Source organism: Callithrix jacchus, chromosome 3, assembly GCF_049354715.1.
Source record: "Callithrix jacchus isolate 240 chromosome 3, calJac240_pri, whole genome shotgun sequence".
Classification (NCBI taxonomy): Eukaryota; Metazoa; Chordata; class Mammalia; order Primates; family Cebidae; genus Callithrix; species Callithrix jacchus.
The window spans coordinates 68,668,633-68,681,649 of NC_133504.1; the positions used below are offsets into that span (position 1 = coordinate 68,668,633).

The 13,017-nt window shown below is 39.8% G+C and overlaps 1 pseudogene; it reads right to left on the minus strand.

The window, feature by feature from the left end:
* Window positions 1-5,420: 5,420 nt before the first annotated feature.
* On the minus strand, window positions 5,421-8,466 carry LOC118152021 (large ribosomal subunit protein eL31 pseudogene; annotated as a pseudogene).
* Window positions 8,467-13,017: the final 4,551 nt, after the last annotated feature.

The window sequence follows — 13,017 nt, forward strand, 5'->3', positions numbered from 1 at the left end:
TAATTTTTTTTTTTTGTATTGTTGGTAGAGACAGAGTTTCACCATCTTGGCCAGGTTGGTCTTGAACTCCTGACCTAGCCTCCCAAAGTGCTGGGATTACAGGCGTGAGCCACTGAGCCCAGCCTGAAGTACTGTTTCTAGGTGTGTCTGTGAGGGTGTTGCCAGATGAGACTGACATTTGAGTCAGTGGACCTAGAGAGGAAGACCCACCCTTGATGTAGGTGGGCACCATGCAATCAGCTGCCAGCCAGCTAGAAGAAAGCAAGTGGAAAGTGAATAAGCAGCTTGCTGAGTCTTGTTGCTCTTTCTTCCCATGCCAGACACTTGCTTCCTCTCTTCCTGCCCTTGGACATCAGACGCCAGGCTTTTTGGCCTTTGGACTCTGGGCCTTGCGCCAGTAGTTTCCCAGGGGTTTGCAGGCATTTGGCCTCAGACTGAGGGCTGCACTGCTGGCTTCCCTGGTTTTAAGGCTTTCCAACTTGGACTGAGCCACGCTATTGGCTTGTCTTTCCACAGCTTGCAGACAGCCTATTAGGGGACTTTGGTTTGTAATCATGTGAGCCAGTTCTCTTTAATAAGCTCATATATATATATATATATATATATATATATATATATATATATATGAGAAAATAGGAGAGAGATATATATATTTATTTTCTGTCCCTCTGGAGAACCCTAATATACTACATGAGGCTTTCTCCTACTCCATCCAAAGCCCAGGCCAAGACAGGCATGTTACCTTATCACCTCCTAGTGCCTATAATTAATTTTTTTTTTCTTTTATGGAGGTTGAAGCCATTAATGATCCTGGCGCTATGCATGGGCCCCAGCTCCAATTCTCTGCTTCACTAAAAGCCAAGGCCTAATTTAATTCATCCATGTGGGTTTTCCTAGATCATATTAAGACCAGGAAACCCATCAGGTTTGCAAAAATATCAGTTTATATCTAACTTTTTAGGTTTTCTTCCCTCTTAATTTTAAGTTCCTGATTTATTTTATTTGGAAACTCAGCTATGCATTTGATGCTGTTTTTCAGAAGGAACTTTGGGTTGTCTGATCTACCTTCTGCTATAATCCTATATCCAAGCTGTTGTTTTAGATCTGGATTGTGCTTCTGTACCAACTTATTTGTAATAGAGACTGGGTTTCACCGCATTGGTCAGGCTGATCTTGAACTCCTGACCTCAGGTAATCCTCCCACCTCAGCCTCCTAAAGTGCTGGGATTGCAGGCATGAGCCACTGCACCCGGGCTGCCTGCTTTTTAATGGGATTATTCGTTTAGTAGTTTAAATTACTTGTATATTTTGGATATTAGTCCCTTGTCAGTTGAATAATTTGCAAATATTTTCTCCTATTGAACAGTCTGTCTCTTCACTCTGTCAATTGCTTTCTTTGCCATGCAGATTTTTAGTTTAAGATAGCTCCATTTGTCTATTTTTGTTATAATTGTCTGTGTTTTTGAGGTTTTAGCCATGAAATCTTTGCCTAGACTGTCTTCAAGTGTTTTTCCTATGTTTTTTCTAGTAGTTTTATAGTTTTCAGTCTTACATATAAGTCTTTAATCTATCTTGAGCTGATTTTTGAATTTGGGGAGAGATAGAGGTCCAGTGTCATTCTTCTGCACATGGTTATCAATTTTCCCCACACAATTTATTTAATAGAGTGTCCTTTCTCCAGTGAATGTTCTCTGTCCTTTATTGAAAATCAGTTGGCTGTAAATATGTAGATTTATTTCTGGACTCTATTCTGTTTGTCTATGTGTCTGTTTTTATACCAATATCATGCTGTTTTGGTTACTATAGCCTTGTGATATATTTTGAAGTAAAATAGTGTGATACTTCCAGCTTTGTTCTTTTTGCCCAGGGTTGCTTTGGCTATTCTGGCTCTTTACTGGTTCCATGAAAATTTTAAGATTTTTTTTTTTTAATTCAGTGAAAAGCAACATTTGCATTTTGGTAGAGATTCCATCGAATGTGTAGTTTGCTTTGGGCAGTATGGTTGTTTTAATGTTATTAATCATTCTGCTTCATGAGCATGGGATGACTTTTCATTTGTTTGTGTCCTCTTCAATTTCTTTCATTGGTGTTTTATAATTTTCCTTGTAGAGATCCTTCACCTTGGTTAAATTTATTTTTAGGCTTTAAAAAAAAATTTTTTTTTGGTAGCTATTGTAAATGAGATTGCTTTCTTGATTTCTTTCTCCCCTAGTTCATTACTGGTATACAGAAATGCTACTGATTTTTGTATGTTGATTTTTGTTTCCTGTAATTTTACTGAATGTGTTTATCAAATCTAGGATATTTGGGGTGAAATCTTTAGGTTTTTCTATATATAAGATCCTATCATTGGCAAATGATATGATATCCTATCATTGACAAATGACAATTTGTCTTCCTCTTTTCCAGTTTAGATCCCTTTTTTCTCTTTCTCTTGCCTGATTGTTCTAGTTAGAACTTCTAATACTATCTTGAATAAGAGTGATGAAAGTCAGCATCCTCGTCTTGTTCCAGATCTCAGAGGAAAACCTGAAAGCCCACTCAGTACAGTGTTAGCTGTGGATTTGTCATATGTGATTTTTATTATTTTGAGGTATGTTCTTTCTATGCCTAGTTGAGTTTTATTATGAAAGGATGTTGAATTCTATCAAATGCCTTTTCTGCATCTATTGAGATAATCATATTGTTTTTGTCCTTCATTCTTTTGATGTGCTGTGTGATGTTTATTAATTTGCATATGTTGAACAATCCTTGGTATAATTCCTGTGTAATCTTGTTGCGTTACCTTTTGATCTGTTGTTGGATTCTGTTTGCTAGTGCTTTGTCGAGGATTTTTGTGTCTATGTGAATCAGGAATATTGGCTGGTAGTTTTCTTTGTTGTGTTGTCTGGTTTGGGTATCAAGGTAATACTGGCCTCATAGAATGAATTAGGGAGAGTTCCTTTGTCTTTAATTTTTTGGAATAGCTTCAGGAGGATTGGTATTAGTTCTTCTTCTTCTTCTTTTTTTTTTTTTAAGATGGAGTCTCGCTCTGTCACCTAGTCTGGAGTACAGTGGTGTGATCTCGGCTCATTGCAACCTCTGCCTCCTGGGTTCAAGCAATTCTCCTGCCTCAGCCTCCCAAGTAGCTGGGATTACATATTTTTAGTAGAGATGGGTTTCACCATGTTGGCCAGGCTGGTCTTGAACTCCTGACCTCGTTATCCACCCGCCTCAGCCTCCCAAATTGCTGAGATTACAGAAGTGAGCCACCATACCCGGCCTTATTAGTTCTTATTTAAATGTTTGGTAGAAATTGGCTATGAATCCATCCAGTCCTGAGCTTTTCTTTATTGGGAGACTTTTTATTACTGACTCAACTTTGCTATTCATTTTTTTCTTTTTTTTTTTTGAGACAGAGTCTCGTTCTGCGGCCCAGGCTGGAGTGCAATGGCATGATCTTGGTTTACTACAACCTCCACCTCCTGGGTTCAAGCAATTCTCTGCCTCAGCCTCCTGAGTAGCAGGAATTACAGACGCCTGCCATCATGCCTGGCTAATTTTTTTGTATTTTTAGTAGAAATGGGGTTTCACCATGTTGGCCAAGCTGGTCGCGAACTCCAGACCTCTTGATCTGCCCGCCTTGGTCTCCCAAAGTGCTGGGATTACAGGCATGAGTCACCTTGCCCAGCCAACTTTGCTATTCATGATTGGTCTATTCAAGTTTCCTATTTCCTCTTGATTCAATCTTGGTTGGGTATATGTTTTCAGAAATTCATTCATTTCCTCTAGGCTTTCCAGTTTGTTAATGTATGGTTGTTTATAAAAGTCTTTGATGATCTTTTGTATTTCTGTGGTATTGGTTGTATAGTTGTAATGTCTCCTTTTTCATTTCTAATTTTGTTTATTTGGGTCTTCAGCTAGTGGTTTATCAATTTTGTTTATCTTTTTGAAAAAACAACTTTTTGGACCAGGCATGGTGGCTCACGCCTGTAATCTCAGCACTTTGGGAGGCCAAGGTGAGCAGATTACAAGGTCAAGAGATCGAGACCATCCTGGCCAACATGGTGAAACCCTGTCTCTACTAAAGATATAAAAATTAGCAAGGCGTGCTGGCACATGCCTGTAATGCCAACTACTCAGGAGGCTGAGACAGGAGAATCGCTTGAACCTGGAGGCAAAGGTTGTGGTGAGCCAAGATCACGCCATTGCTCTTTAGCCTGGGCAATAAGAGTGAAACTCTGTCTGAAAAAAAAAAAAAAAAAGAAAAAGAAAAAACAACTTTTTGTTTCACTAATCCTTTGTATTTTTTTTCTTTTAGACTCTGTTTTGTTTAGTTCTGCTCTGATTTTATTACTCTTTTGCTAATTTTGAGTTTTGTATGTTCTTGCTTTTCTAGTTCCTCAAGATATATCCTTAGTTTGTTTCCTTGAAATCTTTCTTTTTTCTTCTTTGAGACAAGGTCTCTGTCACCCGGCTGGGAGTACAGTGGTGAGACTTTGGCTCACTACAACCTCTGCCTCCAAAGATCAAGCAGTCCTCCGACCTCAGCCTCTGGGCTGGCTGAGACTACAGGAGTGTGCCACCATACTGGGCTAATTTTTGTATATTTTGGTAGAGACAGGGTTTCGCCATATTGCCCAGGTCTTGAACTCCTAAGATCAGGTGATCTACCTGCCTCAGACTTCCAAAGTTCTGGGATTATAGGCATGAACCACTGTACCCAATCCAAATTTTTTTTTTTTTCTTTTTGAAACAGGGTCTCACTCTCTTGTGCATGCCCAAGTTCAGTACAGTGGCACAATCTCAGGTCTCTGCAACCTCTCCCTTCTGGGCTCAAACAGTCCTTCCACCTCAGCTTCTTGTGCAGCTGGGACTCAGGTATGTACCACCACACCCAGCTAATATTTTGTATGTTTTGTAGAGACAGTGTTTTGCCATGTTGCCCAGGTTGGTCTGAAACTCCTGGGCTCAAGCAAACTGCCCATCTCAGCCTCCCAAAGTGCTGGGATTACGGACATGAGCCACTGCACCCAGCCTCTATTTTTTTTTTATTTAGGTGTTTATTGCTATAAACTTCCCACTTAGCATTGCTTTTGCTGTATCCCATAGATTTTGATATGTTGTGTTTATATTTTCATTTGTTTTAAGAATTTTTTTATTTCCATCTTACTTTCTTCATTGAGTCAGTGGTTGGTCAGGACTGTTATTTAATTTCCATGTATTTTTATAGTTTCCAAAGTTCCTCTTGATATTGATTTCTCGTCTTATTCCATTGTAATCTGAGAAGATACTTAATATAATCTTGATTTTAAAAAAATGTTGAGACTTCTTTTGTGGCCTAATGTATGGTCTATCCTGAAGAACATTCCATGTGCTGATGAGAATGTATATTCTGTAGCTGTTGGATAAAACGCTCTGTAAATATCTGTTGGGTCCATTTGGCCTAAAGTACAGATTAAATCCACTGCTTCTTTGTTGATTTTTCCATCTAGATGATCTACCTAATGCTGAGAGTGGGGTGTTGAACTCCCCCACTATTGTTTTATTGCAGTCTGTTTCTTTCTTTAGATCTAGTAATATTTGCTTTTCAGATCTGGGTGCTCCAGTGCTGAGTGCATATATTTTTAGAATTGTTATTTCCTTTTGCTGGATTGGAGCCTTTATCATTGTATAGTGGCTTTTTGTTTGTTTTCGACTCAAAGTGTTTTATTTTTGAAGGCAATTTTATAATTTTATTTGATGTACTTGACGATCAGCAATTAGTTCTCATTCGCACTGACTGTGTAGATTTTTGAAAGTGGTAACAGGTACGTAGGTAATCAAAGTATGGAGCTTATTTGGTGAATCTTCATCCTCATTACTTTTTTGGACAACTGTACACGGATTTGGTATGGGACATTCCTTATTCCTTTGGCCCAGACAGCTAAATTGAGCCTAGTATCTATGCGCACATCTGGGGTTCCCTTCTCCTTCATGACAAATTTCTGAATCTCTTTGAGTGCCTGAGGGGCACGCTTCTTGAAGCCCACTCCATGGCTGCGCTTGTGAATGTTTATGGCATATTCTCGGGTCACCACCTCATTGAAGGCAGAATGGCCCTTTTTCTTCTTGCCACCCTTCTTTGCGGGAGCCATTCTGCCAGGTCCAAGTTGGAAAGGCTAAAGCGTGCTTTATCTGATGTAAGCATAGCTATTCCTGGTTGCTTTTGCTTTTCATTTCGTGTAATAAATGTTCAGCTGCCAACAGTGGCTGGGCAGGGCAACCTCCAGGCCCTTGGACAGCATGCTCGAGAACTGGGGGACAGGACCAGGATCGTGGATTTGTCCTTAGGCTGTCTGCTAGTGTGTCCATGCACTGCTTGTAACTGGCAAAGGCTGGTGGTTCCCAGGCTGCTGGCAGAATGCTCAGGTAGGGACAGTGGTGGCTGGTGCTGTGGGCCTGTCTCTGAGAAGGGTGGGGCCACTCTGAGTGAGAGCAGTTTAGGAAGGCAGATACGGGGTGTGCAGTTTTCTCACATTTTGATCCAGCAACAGCCTGTGGCAGAGGAGGAAGGTAAGATTTGTCCTTGGTGTGTGTAAAAGTGCCAGCCTCTCCTCCCCTTTGACAGTCCTCTGGGGGCTGAGTTCTCAGAATGGTGCCATGTGGCAGTTGCTTGGGGTTTGGAAGCCTGTGGGACTAGTGTGAGGGTTCTTTTTTTTTTTTTGAGACGGAGTTTCGTGCTTGTTACCCAGGCTGGAGTGCAATGGTGCGATCTTGGCTCACCGCAACCTCCGCCTCCTGGGTTCAGGCAATTCTCCTGACTCAGCCTCCTGAGTAGCTGGGATTACAGGCATGCGCCACCATGCCCAGATGATTTTCTGTATTTTTAGTAGAGACGGGGTTTCACATGTTGACCAGGATGGTCTCGATCTCTTGACCTTGTGATCCACCCGCCTCGGTCTCCCAAAGTGCTGGGATTACAGGCGTGAGCCACCGCACCCGGCTCATGTGAGGGTTCTTTCTGCAGTAGGGCCTCTACACAATCTCTAAGTGGCTCTGTGTGTTAGTCTGGGGGCTCATGAGGGTCAAGGCACTTGCCTGTGGCTAGGAATGTAGAAGTCCATGGTGGGAATATGGAGCCCTGGGGGTCATTCACTTGCCCTTTCCCTGTTTAAGGGAGGTTTTCTCAGCTTCCAGCTGATCTTCTCTCAGTAGGTTGTCCTGTTTCCCTCTCCTTTGCTTTTGATGCTTCCAATCACTTTCCTGTTGAATTCTAGTGTTTTCTCTTAGATGATCTATTTGAAATATGATTATCTACTTGCCATTTCTTATCCTCTCCACAGAAGAGGTGTGTACTAGCTGCACTTAGTCAGCCATCTTGAATTTATTCCACTGGTTCCTTGGTGGGTTGCTAGTATTAATTGTCAGAAAACCTTTCCCCCATCCCCAGGGCCTTTCTGGAGAATTATTCTATTAAAAAAAAAGTGGACTATGTTATTTAAAAAATGTCAAAATCATAAAAGTCACAGAAAGGCTGCAGGACTGCTCTACATTAAAATAGTAAATGAACATGACAATTAAGTACAATACTTTAGGTTAGACTCGATCCTGTTCTGGAAGAGGAAAAGTGTCATTACAGATATTGCTTTAATTGACAAAACTGGCATATGAATTTCAGGGTAGATAAAGTATTTATTAGGGTTAAATTTACTAAAGTTGATAACTGTTCTGTGGTTAAGAAGAGAATAGCCCTATTTTTACCAAAAAAGAACAGAGACATTTAGAAGAAGGTCATAATGATCCATCAATTTATTTTTAAATGGTACAGAAAAAATTCTTTGTGTGTGTGTATAATGTATATGTGCACACACATACACATATGTATTTATAAGAAAAAGAAGAAAGAGGCCAAACAAAAAAGCAAGTAGGATAAAGTATTAACAATAGGTGACCTAGATAAAGGCTATACAGGCATTCCTTATACCAGTCATACTTTCAACTTTTCTGTAAACTGGAAATTATTTACAAATAATAGTAAAAAACAAAACAAAAGATGTTCCATCCTTTCTCTGTTGCCTGAGGATGTTTATTAGACCCTTCATATCCTGGCTCTGGCTCCTTTCTAGTTGCATCTGCTACCTTTTCCCTTCTCACACCCCAGTCAGCACCCTAACGCTTCCCATTCCCCAGAGTTCACCTCTCTGCCTTTGTACCTCTAGTTTCTCGTATCTGGAATGGTATTCAGTTTCCTTCCTGCTCAGAAAGTCCTCATTTCCTAAAGGCTTAGCTCAAAATGATCTCTTCCATGAATTCTCTGAAAAAATCTTTTAGAACGTTTTAAGCAAAGTTGAGGTGCTCAGAACGCTAGAAAGAGAGACACAATGTGCTTTGTTTAATCAGAAATGTGCAAAATAAAAGGTCTTGAAAGAGTTGAGCAATTTCATCTTACAACTTTAAACTTTAAACATTTCTGCATCATTCAGTATAGTTTTAAAGTCTTCACTCTACATGGAACTTGTATTTGAATCTTTCTACTATAGTACAGTATGTTATTTTATTTTATTTATTTTAGACAGAGTCCCACTCTGTAGTCCAGGCTGGAGTGCCGTGGTAAGATCTCAGCTCACTACAACTTCTGCCTCCCAGGTTCAGGTGATTCTCCTGCCTTAGTCTTCCTAGTAGCTGGGATTACAGGCACCTGCCACCATGCCCTACTAATATTTGTCTTTTTAGTAGATACGGGGTTTTGCCATGTTGGCCAGGCTAGTCTTGAATACCTGACCTCAGGTGATCCACCCACAGTAATGGGATTATAAGCATGACCCAATGTACCCAGCCTATAATAAGTTATTTTATATTCCAACAACAATTTTTATATCTGATAATATACCATGCTGTATCATAATTATTTCTTCAGGTATCAGTTTCACCAATCACAATGTGGAATGAGAACTATCTTATTTGTCTTTAAATCTCTTCCAACATTTTGTAAATGCCCAGCATGTAGTAGGCGCTAAGCAAATTGAATGATCATTGTATAAAACAATATAATTACCAAATTTGATTTAAACATGCGCATACATACATCCCTCAAGTTTAACACCACTATTATCCTAGCAAACAAATGGGAAATACTTAATGAAAACGTTTTCACCGGACTTACCCTTCTCGTGGGCAGTCTAATAAATAGAGTCCACTTTTTTCCAGTTCTCTTCAGTCAGAAAGACATGTAATATATGGGTAAATAAATGGTTATAGACCTACCCAGAGTGAAACCTTTTAACTACAAATTTACATACAGCCAAATCTAGTTAGGGTCAGAATTTGAAAATCCCACCAGACTCAAAGCAATTTGTAAGTAACAAAATTCCAGTCAAACTGATTTGTCTCTGATGTCTTAGACTGTGTTTTAAAAATGTTTTTGTCCATAGGTAAATCAGTCTCTGAAGAAACATCAATATCTCTGTAGCTTTGGTGTGACTAGGTTTGTTAGATGGGTGTGTGTATTAGTCAGAGTTCTCTAGACAGACAGAACTAATGCAGTAGTTATATCTATATATACAGAGGAGTTTATTAAATATTAACTTAAAAGATCACAAGGTCTCACAACAGGCCATCTGCAGGCTGAGGAGCAAGGGGAGCCAGTTCGAATTCCAAAACGGAAGAACTTGGAGTTTGAGGGGTGGAAACATTCAGCACAGGAGAAAGATGTGGACTGAGAGACGAAGCCATTCTCTCTTCACATTTTTTTTTTCCTGCCGTTTTTTATTTAGCCTCGCTGGCAGCTGATTAGATTGTGCCCACCCAGATTAAGTATGGGTCTGCCTTTCCCAGCCCACTGACTCAAATGTTCATCTCCTTTGGCAACACCCCCACAGACACACCCAGGGTCAATGCTTTGTATCCTTCAATCTAATCAAGTTGTCATTCGGTATTAACCATCCCAGTGTGTACGTTCATCTGCCTTTTCGTTTAAGAACTAAGTAATTTTATACTTTGAATTCATGAGGACAATTATATTTGTACATATTTAAATAGACACTATCCATGTACTAGATCTTCTAGAAAATAAAGAAAAGAGTTCCCTCTAGGATTTAAATTAGAATAAAAAATCAACGTAAATTTGTGTTTTTATGCTTTACGAACCATTGAAAATGACACATGCACAACTTTCTCAAATCTAATTTAAATCTTAGCTAAGAATACCCTAGCATATCAGTTGTTTCCTGGAATTTTAATATATGAAGAGGTGGAAAGAAATGTTTTCTTTCTTTATTTAAAGATAGAGTTAAATAACGATTAAGAATTTTATATTTTATGACAAAGCTGCAATGTTTTGAGCACTATTATGTTTTAGCTCAATATGCAGTCTATAGATTCTTATATTAACTTAGTGATCTCAGACTTTTTACAAATAAAAAGTGTAAATTTTTATTCCATTGGATGCTAATACTCTCCTCTGTGTTATAATTGTTCTTTTTTAAATTTTTTTGATACGGAGTTTCGCTCTTGTTTCTCAAGCTGGAGTGCAATGTTACAATCTCGGCTCACTGCAACCTCTGCCTCCTGGGTTCAAGTGACTCTCCTGCCTCAGCCTCCTGAGTAGCTGGGATTACCGGCGCGTACCATCACACCCGGCTAATTTTGTATTTTTATTAGAGACAAGGTTTCTTCATATTGATCAGGCTGGTGTCGAACTCCTGACTTCAAGTGATCTGCCTGCTCTGGGCTCCCAAAGTGCTGGGATTACAGGTGTGAGCCACCACACTCAGCCAATTGTCTGGTTTTTTCAGTATAGCTAGTTATTTTCTGTGTATGTGTAAGACAGGGTATTGTTCTGTTGCTCAGGCTGGAGTTCAGTATCACAATCACAGTTCACTGCAGCCTTGATCTCCCAGGCTCAAGTCATCCTCCAGCTTCAGTTTCCTGAGTAGCTGGGACTACAGGTATGTGCCACCACACCTGGCTAAATTTTTTTTTATTTTGTATGGAGATGGTGTCTTGCTATGTTGCCCAAGATAGTATTATCTTAGATTCCTGAGCTCAAGCAATCCTTCCACCCAAGCCTCCAAAGTGCTGGAATTATAAGCATAATCCACCATGCCCAGGCTAGCTAGTTCTTTTTACAATTTAAAAATCAAGTGTGCACTGCAACTGGAATTCTTGATTTTCAGAGCTCAGTTAGGGATTGATAAGGATATGCTGCTGAATCAAAAGGTTGAGAAGCTTGCGTCTGATGATGCAGAGTAAACCTGACTTCTTGAGTTCTAGTAATTGGCCAAAGCACATTATTTTCTCTCCTCTTTTTTTATTTTACTTTTGCTTCACATATGACATACAACTCTGAGAATTAGAGGTATCTTACTTGGAAAAGAAGAGAACTTGAGCAAATATAATTGTCATGGACTAACACTTGCAGATCTCAGCTCAAGGTAGGTGAAATTATAAGGATAACACCAGCTCAGTGTGAAGACTTTCCAACATAAACGGCTACTGCATAACAGAATGAGCTGCTATAGGAGAATACAACATCTCATCAAGGAAAGTAGTCACAGAAGAGCAGGTAACCATCTGCAAGGGTTTTGAATACTGGACCAGATAATCCTGTAATAAGTCAAAGTCTAAGACTCTGTAATTATGTCATATTGGAGATTTAATGTTTATAATATTATTGTCGTTCTGTCTGGTTCCTGGTATTAAGTCTTTGGTTGTTTTTTGTTTTGGAGACAGGGTCTCACTCTGTTGTCCAGGCTGGAGTGCAGTGGCATGATCTTGGCTCACTGCAGCCTCAACCTCTCAGGCTCAAGTAATCCTCCCACATCAGTCCCCCAAGTAGCTGGGACTACAGCCATATACCACCACGCCTGTCTAAATTTTGTATTTTTTGTAGAGACGGGATTTCACCATTTTGCCCAGGCTGGTCTTGAACTTCTGAGCTCAGGCAATCTACCTGCCTTGGCCTCCCAGACTGCTGAGATTATGGGCATGAGCCACTGCACCTGGCCTTATGGTACTATGTCTTGCCTGATATTTTGTCAGTGAAGGTCAAAGTCACTGGAAGTGGTCACTGTACCTAACGTAAGTGTCAGTTTCCTGATCTATAGAGGGTTTGATGAATTTATCTCTAGAATTCTGTCTACTTCCAGCCAGATTCTTCATTGATAGGAAGTCACCACGTGTATCTACCTTACTAACCCTCTTTGGTTAACATTCAAGAAAGTTAATATATGCCTGACATTTTCCAACAACATTTATAACCTTTGGGGATCAGTTCATTTTCAGCAATTCAATTTTTGTCATTTTGATTGCTTTTGTCAGAGGGGAAAAATAATGCCACCTAATTAAAATAATAAATAACCTCCCAAATAATGCATGTTTATTAATCTTATGAAAGATCCTCCAGCTATATTTTGTTAGAACTAAATTAAAAACAGCACAAAACTTGCAGCTCTTGCAAGTTTTCACAATTTAAAAATTGAAGATGTGTTGCAAGCAGAGTTCATGAATTATAGAGCCCAATGCTTATATTTGATAAAATATCCTCTGATCTACAGTTACAGACTGATGAGAACATGCTGTTGATTCAGAAAGATTGAAAAATCGCACGTATCACTTGCAGAGTCCTGGGACCAGCGTACCGCAAGCTGCTCAGGTATAGAGATGTATCTTCTAGGGGTGCCAATTGCCCTACTCTCTGGGACTGAACTAACTAATACCCAATCTCTGAGGTTCTTAACACCTCATGTATTCAGTCTGTGGTATTCTTAACACCTCACCTCTGAGACAGTCAACATTGTGTCAGGTGTTGAAGTCTCAGCCTCGGAAGCCAATATTATGCTAAGCTGTGCAGGAGCTGAAACTGCAACCTCTGGCTCAAGAACATCCCAAGCAGTGGCCTGTGCAGAAACTCCTGCAGAAACACCCCTTCCCTTCCTCAGGTCCAGCGAGCCAAGTCCTTGCAGCAGTAGGGCCAGTAATCGCTCCCATTCCTATTGACTTATTTTCATTTTATTTTTTTTATCAGTTAATGCTTAAAAATAAGTCCACCTCAGTCAT